At 34.7% G+C, this 16789-nt stretch overlaps 2 pseudogenes; both read right to left on the bottom strand.

The window, feature by feature from the left end:
• Window positions 1-8348: 8348 nt before the first annotated feature.
• Window positions 8349-9514, bottom strand: LOC116133798 (annotated as a pseudogene).
• A 4384-nt stretch (window positions 9515-13898) lies between these two features.
• LOC116133846 lies at window positions 13899-14956 on the bottom strand (annotated as a pseudogene).
• Between the last annotated feature and the right edge of the window lie 1833 nt (window positions 14957-16789).

The raw sequence follows: 16789 nt of genomic DNA, 5'->3' as shown, positions 1-16789 counted from the left end.
ATAAAGATGGGCCTTTGTTGGACTGGGCCGGTTGGGCTAGGTTTTTGTATCCTCGAGCACTAATTTCGGTTTCAAGTTTAAATTTAAAAAAGAGTAAATGACCCGTTCCCGCCCAAGGTTTTGTGAAATTTCAAGTTTCCGCCCCTAGTTTCATAAATTTCAGATTTCCACCCTTAAACCAATGTTGTTAGCAATTTTTAGCCCCAAATTAGTAAATTGCCTTTTTAACCTCCATATCTCAAATCTTTCCACCTCTTTGCCTCTGCCTCCGCCTCCACCACGATTTGCAATCTTTCGGGGCTGATTCCGAATGATTTCCCATGCCAAATTCCCACCGCACATCATCATTCGACTCACCACTTCCCCCTAAACAAAATCCATATCATCATTGCCCATCGTTGTTGCTCGCCGATTGTTGTCGGCCACCTGCTACAACTTCGCACAATTTCCTTGTTTTTAGGACCGAATTCCAATCGTTTCTTACGTAAAAAATCCCCGCTATTACCACCATTAGCATCACCAGTTTCTCCTCTTCAAAACTCATACTTCCCTGGACTGTGGTTGCTCGTCGATTTTCATTCGCCACGCCCCCCTTCCCCCCCTTCTTTTTTTTACACCACATTCACATTTTTGCATCGATTTGGTGTAGCTCGCAACCTTTTCCACTGATTGCAGCTTCTTATTGATTGGTGTGATCTTTTTTACTACTGTTGTGTTTAATTTCATGGTTGCCAGTGACTGTGACTGTTCATCATCTCCAACCTTTCCCACAGCCAACCTGCCCTCCACCTAATCTACAAACTCCCCCACCAATTTCCCAACTACACAACCCTCTCCAAGCAAGTTGCACTCGCCTCGGAGCTTATTACAAGAAGGAAAACGACGAATGATAGGGTAACGGGGTGTGGAATGAGACGGGTCTTGGTGAGGGGACAATGGGGAGAAAAATGGTGGTGATGGGGAAGGTCATCGATGAAGGATTCCGGCCAATCTAAGGGTGGTCAAAGAGGTCACGAACACCTGTTTTTTCACCATCCTCTTCCCCTTGCCTCACACACCAAAACCCCTCATACCCCACCCCTGCTCACATTTCTCGACCGATTTGTGTCTCACGAAATCGACCCTCCATTTCCGACTAAACCCGACCACCAAAATCCAATCTTTCACCACCTATAGACTCACCAGCCTCTCCTCTTCAAAAGCGCTAACATTCCCAACCAAGTTAGCTCCCCAATCACTGTGACATCTCGTAGAGTTTCTTGTAGGTTTTTGTGAATTTGGGTGCTTGTGAGAGAAATTTGAGATGTAAAGGGTTATTTTAAAGTTTTCAATTTCATTTCAGATTTAATATAGTTGAAATGACCATTTTACCCTTTGACTATTATATTAAATGATATTTTGTTAATTTAAGAGTGGGAATCCGGAATTTATGGAATTAGGTGTGGAAACTTGCCATTTCATCGAACCTTGGGTGGGAACATGTCATTTACTCTATAAAAGGGTATCATTAAAACTATTAGGGGGCGTTTGGTTCAGGAATGTTAGATTACTGAGAATGTTGGATTACTGGAAAGATAGATTACCTTGGAAGATTATTGGGAATCTTTAGGAAAATGTGTTTGGTTAGTTGATGGGTATGTTATATTAATATGTTTGGTTATGAGGAATAAATTGGTGGGTATGTTATTTAAATTACTAAATTGTCCCTTTTTAAAATATTAATATAATATTATTTTTATTATTAATTTTTAAATAATTTCTTTTAACCCCCAATATTTCAGATTTAGCTAAGACACCCCCGTTTATATAAAACTTTATTTTATGACGAAATCACCCCCACCTCCTGCCGCCACTGCAAACCATCACCGGAAGTCTCCGAAAGTCCCCGTGCGTAGCTCACAGTGACTAAGAGGCTTTGATATGGCCGTTTCTGGCTATTCTGATGGTCGAAAACCATATCAGGCCAGATCGATGGATTTGGCCATTAAAGACCAGATCTGGCCTGATATTGGCCGAAAACGGCCACACCGAAGCCTCCCAGAGCCTCCTACCGAATCTGGTTCTTTTTTAGGGATTTCGACGACTTCTCAGCTGCGGTCGGTGGTGGTTGGCCCACTGTCGGCGGTGGTGGTTGGGTAGCAGTGGTGGTCTGTAAATTGTTTTAAACATAAGGACATTATTGTCCAAAATTTTAATTAAACAAGGGTAAAATTGAAATTAGATATTATTGTAAATTTCTTTTAAAATAGAGGCATTATTGTCCAAAATTTTTAATAATAAGGGATAAAATTATAACAAAAAAAGATAACCCTGGTAATCTTAAAAAACCTAAGAAAATGGAGGTAATCAGATTACCTCCAATATTACCAATAGTAATTACTATTAGTATTTAAAGATTATCGGTATCTTATATTACTTGACAACCAAATATGGTAATCAAATAATATAAGATCACTTACCCCCAGTAATGACAGATACACCCGAACCAAACGCCCCCTTAATATTTATTAATTAATTATGAAATCTGGGTTTGATTGGGTTGAGTGATCTATTGTAATCTAGGAAAAATAATTTATTTGATTTAATTACTGCTTTAAATTAAAAAAAAAATTAAAGTTATTTTCTAATTAATTAAAAATATTTTAAACTTTTTTATTTAAATCAAATTTATTTCCTTATTTCTTCTAGATAATATTATTTAGCTGCATAATATAACATTCCTTTGAACTGTTTGGCTCGGCCGTTCAGGAATTGAAATTCCTGCTGCGTCATATAATGATAGTCAGATTTTACTAGAAAGTGTTGAAGATGCAGTCATGGTCGAATATTCCTGAAGATAACTAACCCCTGAGTGGTCGAGTAATTCGATGGGAACTCTTGAGTGTATTAGTTAAGAGGTTTTAAATTCGAGTCTTTTTTCAATTATTAATAGGGTTAGCCATTAGACCTCTTATCCAACCGATAATTTTAGGATTCCAAAGATTAATTAAAAATTTAATACTCTCTCCACTCTTCTTCTTCACGGCTCTACCTGCTTTTTATGATTTTATCCTCAAAATTTTTTACTCCATCATTATCTTTTTCTCTTCCTCATGCTATTCAATCTTAAAACTTTTGAAGATTGAAATTGTTGAAGCTTTCACTACTCAAGGTATCACAATTAGCTTTGTTTTCTGTTTTATCAGTTTTAGGTATGTGTATTGCTCGTTTCAATTTATTTTATTTTAGGGTTGAATTATGGTGTCTTCTTTTTTTCTTTTTTTTTTTTTTTTTGTTTTTGGTGGAGGTTTTTTATTCTAATTTGAGAGGAAAAAATATGGATCTTGTGAGTTTATTTTGTATTTTGTGTCTAAGAATGAATTTGCTTTCCCAAATTAAAACCTTAATTATATTTTAAAGGACGTTATTTTTTATCCTTCACACCCCACTTTCCTACATTTTAAATGTCATCATTCTGGTACCCAAAATAATTAAAGAAATTTAAGTTACTATCTACGTTTTATCAATAAGTTATTAATTAATAGTATAATCTTTGAAGCCAAAAGAAAAAATTAAATTAAAAAAGTTTTGTTCAAGGTTTACTTAACACATTTACTCAATATTTTGCTTCTCATTTTTATTCATGTAGGAAAGTATTACGTTATTGTATTCTTTTCTCTGAGGTTTTTAATATTGTATTATTTTATTTGCTTAGATTTTGTGATTTTTTAAAGTTCTTACTAATTATTTCAAACAATGATGGAGGCACAAAAGCCCCCCTCGACAAAAATCTTGGATCCGTCATTGGACTTCTCGGGTCAGAACTTTGGGCCATCCAAGTGAAGAAGGAAGTGAATTGGAAAACACATCACATGTGCAATATATGACGAGGGAAATGTTGAAAGTCAGCCATTTATGCCCACAAATTTCACAAATTTATTACTGGATTCTCAATGGAATTTCACATGGTTGAAGAAGTTTTCGGTTCAGCCTCCTATTTCCTCAGCTGCATTCAATATATTGCAATTTTATGTTAAAAATCTTGATTTAGAATGAAAGATTGGATTATAGATTTCTGTTCCTATATAAAGCTGAGTGCTATTACATAGCTCTTATAATACAAATTGGCGTGGTACAACTTTTTTGGACACATCATTCATCCACTTAATATAGCATTAACTAGCTAAGGGTTCACAGTCGACAGAGGTGCAGGTAACTACTTCTAGGTGACCAAATAATCGATAGGGACTCTTAAGTGTATTACAAAGATCATGCATTCGAATCTCTCATTAGTTGTTAATAAGGATAACCACTGGAACTCTTACCCGCAATGGTTCCAAGGTTTCGGTGGACTAGTTGAAGTGCGTGTAAGTTGGCCAAGACACTCTGTCGTAAGAAAAAAAAAATGGTGCAGGTATTGTTAAAGGTTGCAAAGATGCAATCATGGTCGAAATGATTGATGATATATAAGCTTAATCATTGATCGTCTTTTATATGCGGATCAGATACATTTTCGGGTTGTATGTGTTGATACTTGATTTTGACATCAACTATTCGCACGTGAGAAATGTGAGCGGGCTCAGAAGTCAAGTGATTATGGAAGTGTTTAATTGAATAAAGAGAGAATAACCACGTTTAAAGTGGTTCGGATGCTCACAAGACGAATCCAAGGTCCACTGATATTGTATTAATGAGTAAAATCAGGTTGCGATTAACGAGCTAGTTTTAGCTTTGAGAATCAAGAGAAAGAGAGAGAGAGTAAGCTTTTCTAGAGTGAAATTAGCCAATCCCACAAATGGGAGGAATTCCTCTATTTATAGTAGATGAATTAAGATAATGATTACTAAATCTGCGAGTGGGTAGATGTCTTGCAATCCATCTCTGTATCACATTGCTCACCCTACCCGCGTGATTTCCTCGACTTGTGCAGGGATTGGACACGTGGATCGTTTCCAACCATTTGTCAACCTGGCATATACCTACTACACTGACAGGAGCATGTCGCTCACGTCATCACGCGATTGCCGCATCTGAGCGGTTGTAGAACTTTCTTAAGCTCTAACCACTCATGCTGACAAGGCTTCTGTGTCAACCCTACTTTTCCAGACATAACAGTATGCAAGAATTGGCGAGAAGTTACAAATAATCAAGTTGCCGATTATGCAGATAAATTGCCATGGCTAGTGGCCTACAATTCCTCGTTTTGTTTCTCTATGACAGTGAAACTCTTGCTGAAACAATAGTCCTTGATTCAAAATATGCATGGTTGGCTCCTTCCCTCCGAACATGACAACCCCTATTATTAAATTCTTGCTGAAACAAGTCCTGATTCAAAAGTGGATCAAGTTTTGATTGATGTGGGTATGGATTGAAAATCAAGGATGTGGAATATCAGACACGATGGAGTTTTATACTGTTGTTTTACTCGTTTGGCTATTGAGACCGTTTCAACGTGGGATTAGAGGAATGGAAAATATCACCATCTTCTCCACGGTATAGACCACTTCTTTCCTATTTCTACTCGCCTTGTCAACTCTGATGAGATCTCTTCCTATTGCATTCTTATTATGGTGTGTGGGATGCTTTCAGGATTTGACAAGTTAGAGATAAATATTTTCCAAGTTAAGAGTTGGAAAAGAGATCGTTTTTCAAGGTGAAATAGCTACGCGCCCATCCAGGTGGAAGGAGGAAGTGAGAAAACAGAGTGCATGCCCTGGAACATGTTGTAAGTTACTATTATGCCCCCAAATTTATGATTGGTCCAAAATTTCGCAAAAGGATAAGAAGTTTTGGATTCAACCTCCTACTCCAACACTCGTCTCAATAGGCAATATCCGAAAGTCATCTCTGAAACCTGTTGCCCATTGAAACATGGCTATCTATTGCTTCTAATGTGATGCGAGGCTTAGTGGCCGTGATTGAGCTCGTGCTAAAAGTAGTCACGCTCAGGCAAAACGTAGTCACCCTCATTAAGTTGCTTGGGGATTGCGAAGATAAATGGGGTTGAGCGATCTACCGAAGTTGTGGGATGTAAAAATGCATCGGTAGGGGAGCGTTCCACCTTAGGGGGAAGCACCTGCGTGGCAGCAGTGGACGAACGGAAGCAAGAATGTTTGGGTGAGGTGATATAACTCTTAAATGTATTACACAAGAGGTCTTGAATTCGATTCCCCTTAATTGTTAATAGGGGCACTAGAGGGTATACCTCGTTAAATTAAAGGTTTCAAGAGATTAGTTGAGGAGTGTGCAAAGTCTAAGACACCCTCAATTATAACAAAAAAAAAAAAAAGGATTAAAGAAGGGTGAAAAAGTCAAGCTAAGAAAGGTTTAGCCTCAAGAAGATGAGATAAAAGAAGCTTGAAGAAAGTCAAGCAAAGGTTTAGGTATGATTATTTTTTAATTTACTAATATTTTTTTATTGATGACACTTTGCAGGGGTTATTATAGAGTTGATGTCATTAGGTGAATTTGGCTTTGATTTTATTTTTATTTTCATTAGTTTTCAAACATGAAATGGCTTCAGAGTCATATTTGAATCTGAATCTCAACGGCCTTATTCATTAAACTTAAAATAATTGTGCTTTATGCTCACTCCATTTTATTTTCATTTAATAAGTCTTAAGAAAAAAAAAAAAAAAAAAAGACATGTTTCTATGCAACTCTCCAATTACAAAAGCAAAAATTCCAGAAACCAGTTCAACCTATTGTGAATCTCTTGGTTAGTGCTTCAAACTCAAGCAAACATCTTTCCAGCTATAATTTGTAAAAAATCTCAGAATGAATATAATAAAGGCTATCTTTAAATGTTGAAAAAAACACCCCAGTATCTGGAATAAGTTCAATTACATAATTCAATATTTTGTCTATATGATACAAGACTTTGAACTTGAGAAAAGACAAGCCAGAGAATCTTAAACAATCTATTCATGGCCGCAGTAGAAGTGATAGTACATTTGCTTCTATTGTGTAAATGCACCCCAAAGTGAGCTCATGAATAACTTAAAATAAATCGAATGAAAGATGGAACGATTCATGCTTCTGACAGCCAAGAAAGAGTAGACAGTATAAGATACAAAGATGAGTTTTTCCTCTTCGGAAAATGAGTTGAAGTAATACGAAATTTGAAGCTAGAGTTCAAACTATCAAATTTTAGATCGAATAAAACTTCAAAACCAAGCTTTGCAGAGCAGGTGAGCCCTTTAGACTAAAAAGTTATGAAGGCTAAGACATTGCATACACTTGGAGGTGGAAACAAAGGGGACCTTCAGTTGGTTGTTCCTTATAAAATTTGGATATCAGAAGCAAGAACTGCTTGGAAGAACAATGATAAAAGTGGAAAAATCACAACAGCAGCATTACTGAAGGTTCCTAATGGCTTTGTATAAGTAAAAAAGAACAAGCAACAGTAGAAAGATGTCCTTGGTGATGTGTGCAATACAAGTAGCGTACCAAACTCAAGTTAATCCAATGATAGAGGAAATGCATATGCAGAGTTAGAATTATATCATTCTAGAAGAGGGCTAGGTGATGGGAAATACTGTTTGTATGTAAAGTATATGATGTCATTGGTAGCACAATGCCATTTGAAGAACCCGAGCCACCATGCTCTCACTAACATATTCTGCAAACTCAAAACTCAATTTCTTCAATAACCCCAGCATTTGGGCTTGTACAACTCTATTGATAATAAGATTCAAACAACATAAGATGCATCACCTTCCAAGGCTCCTAATCCATCCATACCCGGTTTTTCCTCCACAACAATCAATTTGCCTCTATTTGTACATTACTTACATAAGGAAAGCACTTCACCATCAAGAGAAATAAAACAAAATTCAAACTAAACAACATCATACTTTCTGAGTTTTTACAAAGCAGAGGATACCTCTAGCAGATAATCAATAACTTTTATCATCAAGGAAGAATCCATGTTAAATGGAATATAAATTCATAAGCACAAAATAGGAGACCAAAATCAACGCAGACATATTGCTAGTTTAAGAAAGCAAAACAATATAACTGAGATTTTAAGGATATAACAGATAACCCCATGCTCAAGATTTGTACAAAGAAGCTAGAGTAGAGAAAATAAATGGTATGGACAAGTATATGAAATCTTTTCATGGAGAACACAGAGAAGGAAATTAACAACCACTGTATTTAGAATGTACATCTATCTGACTAAAACAATAAAATGGTCTTAAATCCATTCATTGCTCCGGACCTCCGGTTACTGAAGAGGAAAAAGCGTGAGAAAAAATACGATGGACCCATTTAAATCAATTTAAATGTAAAATAAAATAACATATATGTAGAATACCACTCATTAAAAGTTTCTGTTAGCTTTCAAAGAAAATTTCCATATGCCTCTATTCATTCTTCCAAGCATACAAAATCAGCGAAAAACCAAGACCTTGTGACTTGGAATCGAGGAACCTCTGTGAGAAGACCAAGGCAATGTGTTTGGATCAGAAAGAGGTCCGCTAGCCCACAACTCCTCGGCTGAAAGGGTTGTCTTGAACATGAAAACAGCATTTCCAAGTGATGCACCAAAGAGCAACTGTAAACCCAGAACACTTCTACCGCCAACCCATCAACTAAATATTATATTTCCTCTGAACTTCCACCGCAGCCGCTTCACCTGCATGACCGTCTTCCCATCTACACGCACCATAAGCAAGGATCATTAACGCCATTGTGTCACATTCAATCACAAGATCATGAATTTGCCCATTATCACAAAACTGTGCCTTGGTACTAAATACTTTCTTGCCGAAAACATGCTCTTTTAGCCACAAAAATAGCATTAGAAGGACAGGGATGGCACCAGTCTTCTGAAAGCTTCTTTTCTCATATCCCCAAGAAGCAAAACATTTGCCTGTCAACAACAACACCTACATAAAATCCCTCCAATGGTTCTGGCCCGGATCCGAATTTCGCAGAAGAAAGGTCCCATATATATCAATTACACAGTATAAGCTTCTAAGCTCTTAACCCTTTTCTTTAGAGAACAACCAAGGCTTAATATCAACCTTACACAGACATTGGTTTGCAGCATCATAAATTCCTACACTTAACCCTTGACCCATCAAATTCTTACTCCATGCAATAGTAATCAAGCAAGGCCGACCTCGAAAACGAGATTGATAGACTCGAGTAACCAAATTCTGTGCATTTTTAGCATTATTCGATATGAAGAATCAGCAACCTGTACCCCATTTTCCCCAAAACAAGATGGAAAATCTTTCATTTTTTTCATAAAAGAAACTTCAAATTCACTCGTACAAACTCTATCTCTGGTCTTTTAACAAACGGTTTCTGTAGCCTAAATCACCAGAATTAAAACTAACTCAGAAATGGGAAAACAGAGATAAATAAATAAATAAATAATATAAAAAGAGAAAAGGCTCTTACCTCTACTAATCCTCAAAACCAAGAAAACCCCATCTCAGAAATGCTACAAAATCTGCTTAACAAGACTTAGATTTGATCTGGGCATAAAGTTTCAGTCGTGCATTTCTTAAAAAAAAATAAAAGAACCATAAAAGAAAAAGAAAAAAACATGAGAGACACAAACAGAACAAACTGAAGACAAAACTGGGGAATGTATGTAGTAGATAAAGTAATGAAAACTCATGAGAGAAGCAGACAAAAGCAGACTACTTGTTTCACTGTCAACCGAAAAAAAAAAAAAAAAATCTCTAAATTAAAAAGTGAAGGATAAATACAGCAACTAGGTATTGCTGTAAAGGCTGGTTAATGAGATTACTCCACACTGAGAAAAGGAGGAGAAAAAAAAAAGCATCTTTCATTGTCTCTCTTTGCTTTAGCTGACATACCCACATGAGAAGTGAAACTGAAGAAGCTGGAAATGGAAATGGAAGGATTAATGAAAGTTCTTGAAATGGATATGAATGGACATAATTAAAATGAAAAATTCGTGAAAATTAATGGTTGATTTTTGCATGTATTTAAGGAGAGAATGTTACATGTATTGAGGGAGCGAGAGCGAGTGAATGAACAAAACCCATAATTATTTAAATAAATAAATAAAATAAAAATAAAAACGGTTTCTTTTTCTTCTTAAGGGGTCCACTTAACAAGTAAAGGCTTGCACGATGTCCTCTTTTAATAATATAACGAATTTTAGTGTATTTATTTACAGATTTTTTTTTTTTTTTTTTTTTTACGACGGGAGATGTTCGGATTAGTATATCACCTTAACTAATCTTTTAGAACTTTAAAACTATTAATCAATAAAACTTTAATGACTACCTCTATTAGCAACTAAAACTTAAACTCAAGACAGTTTAAGTAATACATCCAAAATCTTCATCATACCATTCAATCACCCCGAAATAATTTATATTTGAGAATGTTTTGTATAAATAAATTAAAATATTTTTCTTTAAAAATAATAAAAATTAAACCCATTATTTTTTTATTTTTTATTTTCATAAATATTATTACAAAAAAATTATTTTTTAGGGGTTTTGGATTATATTTAAATAATAATTGTACAAGGTATAATTAAAGATGTAAAGATATGGGAAGGGTACAAGTGTACAAGTGACAGCCTAATCTAATCATATCTCTCTTTCTAATAAAATCTTTGATTCTAAATTAACTCTTTTATTAATAAAATTCTTTTCCTTTCACTTTTTGTTCCGTTCTGTTTTCTTCCACCCCCTCTCCGCGTGCAAAACACGCTTCCATTTTTTCCCTTTTTCCAGGGGTTAAATAATAATAATAATAATAATATAGGATCTTATAAATCTAAATAATGGGTAATTTGAACCACTCGGTGGTTTAGTGATAAAAGAGCAAAATGAGATTTTATGAGTTCTTAAATTTGAATCATCACAGTCCTAATAAGGGTAGTCATTGAAAGGTTTATTAGGTTGTCAACTTCATAACTCTAAGGGATCAGTTGAAGTGCACACAAGTTGGTCCAGACACCCCGATCACTAAAATAATAATAATAATGTGTAATTTGAAACTTTTGTGATGTGGGTGGTTTTTTTTTTTTTTTTTTTTTCTGTTGTTTTGATAAGGGTGTCCCGTCAATTTGTTTACATTTTGACTAATTTTCGAGACCCTAAAGTTAAGTATTATGTAAATACTCTAGTGATTACCTCTATTAGTAACCAAAGAAAATTAAACTCAATATCTCTTTAATAATACACCCAAGAGTTCTCATCACCATACCTTACCACTTAAGGGTGATTTAGGTTGGTTATACTATAATAAGATATTGTATTCATTGTTTTAAAATTACAATTTTTTAGTATGAAACATATTAAAAAAATTCTAAAAATTTTAATTTAAAATTATTCTTAGTTTTGAAATTTACCAGTCGGTAAATCTCATACGATTAGTGTGAAATAAAACAGAAATTAGAAAATGTTCTTGAATCGTGTTTACACGCGCGGGATGGCAGGTGAGGAAAGAAAATAATTGCTACTTTGTGGAGAATAAGACGTGGTATTCACGTGTATTTGTCCTTGCCTCTTTGGTCGGTTCTCGGTTGGCATCCGTTACACCCTTCATTGGGCTCATATTCTCTTCCTTCAACTTCTTTTGGGCCTTTAAAGCCCATTAATATTTTAACATATTAATTTAATTAAAAATTCAAAAAAATCTAATAAAATAAATAAATAAATCTAATCTAAATATTCCTATGATGATAGCAAAATAAAAGTAAATACCAGAATATTGGACCAGTCACATCACTAGATTCAATTTGATCTTTATTTGATTTTCTTCTAAAATGACTTGCAAGGTGTTTGGTTGCTAAGAAATTTAAAAAAGAAAAAGTGTGAGAAAGTGTAAGAAAATAGAAGTAAACTTTAAAGAATCTAGATATAGAATTTTAGAAAGTATATAATTAATTCAAAGATCTCATTTTATTGTATCTTAATCGAATGAGATAAAAGAAGCTGAAGAAGTCAAGCAAGGTTTAGGTATGATTATTTTTTAATTTACTATATTTTTTTATTTGATGACACTTTGCAGGGGTTATTAAGAGTTATGTCATTAGGTGAATTTGGCTTTGATTTTATTTTTATTTCATTAGTTTCAAACATGAAATGGCTTCAGAGTCATATTTGAATCTGAATCTCAACGGCCTTATTCATTAAACTTAAAATAATTGTGCTTTATGCTCACTCCATGTATAATTTCATTTAATAAGTCTTAAGAAAAAAAAAAAAAAAAAAAGACATGTTTCTATGCAACTCTCCAATTACAAAGCAAAATTCCAGAAACCAGTCAAACCTATTGTGGATCTCTTGGTTAGTGCTACAAACTCAAGCAAACATCTTCCAGCTATTTTGTAAAAAATCTCAGAATAAGAATATAAAGAAAGGCTATCTTTAAATGTTGAAAAAAACACCCCAGTATCTGGAATAAGTTCAATTACATAATTCAATATTTGCTATATGATACAAAGACTTTGACTTGAGAAAAGACAAGCCAGAGAATCTTAAACAATCTATTCATGCCGCAGTAGAACTGGATAGTACATTTGCTTCTAATTGTGTAATGCACCCCAAAGTGAGCTCATGATTAAACTTGAAAAAATAATCGAATGAAAGATGGAACGGATTCATGCTTCTGACAGCCAAGAAAGAGTAGACAGTATAATATCAAAGATGAGTTTTCCTCTTCGGAAAATATAGGTGAAGGTAATACGAAATTTAGAGCTAGATTCAACATCAAATTTTAGATCGAATAAAACATTCATAACCAAGCTTTGCAGAGCAGGTGAGTCCTTTAGACTAAAAAGTTATGAAGGCTTAAGACATTGCATACACTTGGAGGTGGAAACAAAGGGGACCTTCAGTTGGTTGTTCCTATAAAATTTGGATATCAAAGCAAAACTGCTTGGAAGAAACATGATAAAAGTGGAAAAATCACAACAGCAGCTTACTGAAGGTTCCTAATGGCTTTGTATAAGTGAAAGGAACAAGCAACAGTAGAAAGATGTCCTTGGTGATGTGTGCAATACAAGTAGGCGTACCAAACTCAAGATTAATCCAATGATAGAGGAAATGCATAGGCAGAGTTAGAATTATATCATTCTAGAAGAGGGCTAGGTGATGGAAATACCTGTTGTATGTAAGTATTGATGTCATTGGTAGCACAATGCACATTTGAAGAACCCAGAGCCACCATGCTCTCACTAACATATTCTGCAACTCAAAACTCAAATTTCTTCAATAACCCCAGCATTTGGGCTTTACAACTCTATTGATAATAAGATTCAACAACATGAAGATGCATCACCCTTCCAAGCTCCTACATCCTCCATACCCGTTTTCCTCCACAACAATCAATTTGCCTCTATTTGTACATTACTTACATAAGGAAAGCACTTCACCATCAAGAGAAATAAACAAAATCAAACTAAACAACATCAGTATTCGAGTTTACAAAGCAGAGGATACCTCTAGCAGATAATCAATAACTTTTATCATCAGGAAAAGAATCCTGTTAAATGGAATATAAATTCATAAGCACAAAATAGGAGACCCAATCAACGCAGACATATTGCTAGTTTAAGACAACAAATATAACTGAGATTTTAAGGATAAACAGATAACCCCATGCTCAAGATTTGTACAAAAGAAGCTAGAGTAGAGAAAATAAATGGTATGGAACAAGTATATGAAATCTTTCATGGAGAACACAGAGAAGAAATTAACAACCACTGTATTTAGAATGTACATATCTGACTAAAACAATAAATGGTCTTAAATCCATTCAATTGCTCCGGACCTCCGGTTACTGAAGAGGAAAAAGCGTGAGAAAAAATACAGTGGACCCATTTTAAATCAATTTAAATGTAAAATAATAACATATTGTAGAATACCACTCATTAAAAGTTTCTGTTGCTTTCAAAGAAAATTTCCATATGCCTATTCATTCTTCCAAGCATACAATCAGCGAAAACCAAGACCTTGTGACTTGGAATCAGGAACCTCTTTGAGAAAGACCAAGGCAATGGTTTGGATCAAAAGAGGTCCTAGCCCACAACTCCTCGGCTGAAGGTTGTCTTGAACATGAAACAGCATTTCCAAGTGATGCACCAAAGAGCCAACTGTAAACATCCCAGAACACTTCTACCGCCAACCCATCAACTAAAATATTATTATTCCTCTGAACTTCCACCGCAGCCGCTTCACCTGCATGACCGTCTTCCCATCTACACGCACCATAAGCAAGGATCATTAACGCCATTTGTGTCACATTCAACACAGATCATGAATTTCCCATTATCACAAAACTGTGCCTTGGTACTAAATACTTTCTTGCCGAAAACATGCTCTCTTTTAGCCACAAAATAGCATTAGAAGGGCAGAGGCACCAGTCTTCTTGAAAGCTTCTTTTCTCTATCCACCAGAAGCAAAACCATTTGCCCTGTCAACAACAACACCTACATAAAATCCCTCCAATGGTTCTGGCCCGGTCCGAATTTCGCAGAAGAAAGGTCCCATATATATCAATTACACAAGTATAGCTCTAAGCTCTTAGACCCTTTTCTTTTAGAGAACAACCAAGGCTTATATCAACCTTACACAGACATTGGTTTGCAGCATCATAAATTCCTACACTTAACCCTTGACCCATCAAATTCTTACTCCATGCAATAGTAATCAAGCAAGGCCGACCTCGAAACGAGATTGATAGACTCGAGTAACCAAATTCTGTGCATTTTAGCATTATCGATGATGAAGAATCAGCAACCTGTACCCCATTTTCCCCAAAACAAATGGAAATCTTTCATTTTTTTCATAAAAACTTCAAATTCACTCTGACAACTCTATCTCTGGTCTTTTAACAAACGTTTCTGTACCTAAATCACCAGAATTAAAACTAACTCAGAAATGGGAAAACAGAGATAAAATAAATAATAAATAAATAAAAAGAAGAAAGAAGCTCTTACCTCTACTAATCCCAACCAAGAAAACCCCATCTCAGAAATGCTACAAATCTGCTTAACAAGACTAGATTTGATCTGGGCATAAAGTTTCAGTCGTGCATTTCTAAAAAAAATAAAAGAACCCATAAAGAAAGAAAAAACATGAGAGACACAAACAGAAACAACTGAAGACAAAACTGGGGAATGTATGTAGTAGATAAAGTAATGAAAACTCATGAGAGAAGCAACAAAAGCGACTACTTGTTTCACTGTCAACCGAAAAAAAAAAAAAAAAATCTCTAAATAAAAGTGAGGATAAATACAGCAACTAGGTATTGCTGTAAAGGCTGGTTAGGAATTACTCCACACTGAGAAAGAAAGGAGAAAAAAAAAGCATCTTCATTGTCTCTCTTTGCTTTAGCTGACATACCCACATGAGAATGAAACTGAGAAGCTGAAATGGAATGGAAGGATTAATGAATTCTTGAAATGGAATGAATGAAACGATTTAAAATGAAAATTCGTGAAGAATTAATGGTTGATTTTTGCATGTATTTAAGGAAGGAAATGTTACATGTATTGAGGGAGCGAGAGCGAGTGAATGAACAAAACCCATAATTATTTAAATAAATAAATAAAATAAAATAAAAACGGTTTCTTTTTTTCTTAAGGGGGTCCACTTAACAAGTAAAGCTTGCACGATGTCCTCTTTTAATATATAACGAATTTTAGGTGATATTTATTTACAGATTTTTTTTTTTTTTTTTTTTTTTTTTACGACGGGAGTTGTTCGATTAGTATATATACACCTTAACTAATCTTTTAGAACTTTAAAACTATTAATCAGATAAAACTTAATACTACCTCTTTAGCAACTAATGAAACTAACTCAAGACAGTTTAAGTAATACATCCAAAATCTTCATCATACCATTCAATCACCCCGAAATAATTTATATTTGAGAATGTTCTTGTAAATAAATTAAAATATTTTCTTTAAAAATAAATAAATTAAACCCTTATTTTTTTTTATTTTTATTTTCATAAAATTATTACAAAACATTAAAGGAAATGTTGAAAGTCAGCCATTTATGCCCACAAATTTCACAAATTTATTACTGGGATTCTCAATGGAATGTCACATGGTTGAAGAAGTTTTCGGTTCAGCCTCCTATTTCCTCAGCTGCATTCAATATATTGCAATTTTATGTTAAAAATCTTGATTTAGAATGAAAGATTGGATTATATGATTTCTGTTCCTATATAAAGCTGAGTGCTATTACATAGCTCTTATAATACAAATTGGCGTGGTACAACTTTTTTTGGACACATCATTCATCCACATTAATATAGCATTAACTAGTCTAAGGGTTCACAGTCGACAGAGGTGCAGGTAACTACTTCTAGGTGACCAAATAATTCGATAGGGACTCTTAAGTGTATTACTCAAGAGATCATGCATTCGAATCTCTCATTAGTTGTTAATAAGGATAACCACTGGAACTCTTACCCGGCAAATGGTTCCAAGGTTTCGGTGGACTAGTTGAAGTGCGTGTAAGTTGGCCAAGACACTCCTGTCGTAAGAAAAAAAAAATGGTGCAGGTATTGTTAAAGGTTGCAAAGATGCAATCATGGTCGAATATGATTGATGATATAATAAGCTTAATCATTGATCGTCTTTATTATGCGGATCAGATACATTTTCGGGTTGTATGTGTTGATACTTGATTTTGACATCAACTATTCGCACGTGAGAAATGTTGAGCGGGCTCAGAAGTCACACGTGATTATGGAAGTGTTTAATTGAATAAAGAGAGAATAACCACGTTTAAAGTGGTTCGGATGCTCACAAGACGAATCCAAGGTCCACTGATATTGTATTAATGAG

Source organism: Pistacia vera, unplaced genomic scaffold, assembly GCF_008641045.1.
Source record: "Pistacia vera cultivar Batoury unplaced genomic scaffold, PisVer_v2 Contig276, whole genome shotgun sequence".
Lineage (NCBI taxonomy): Eukaryota > Viridiplantae > Streptophyta > Magnoliopsida > Sapindales > Anacardiaceae > Pistacia > Pistacia vera.
Note: the sequence above shows the minus strand (reverse complement) of the source record. Positions and strands in the feature narration are given on the sequence as shown.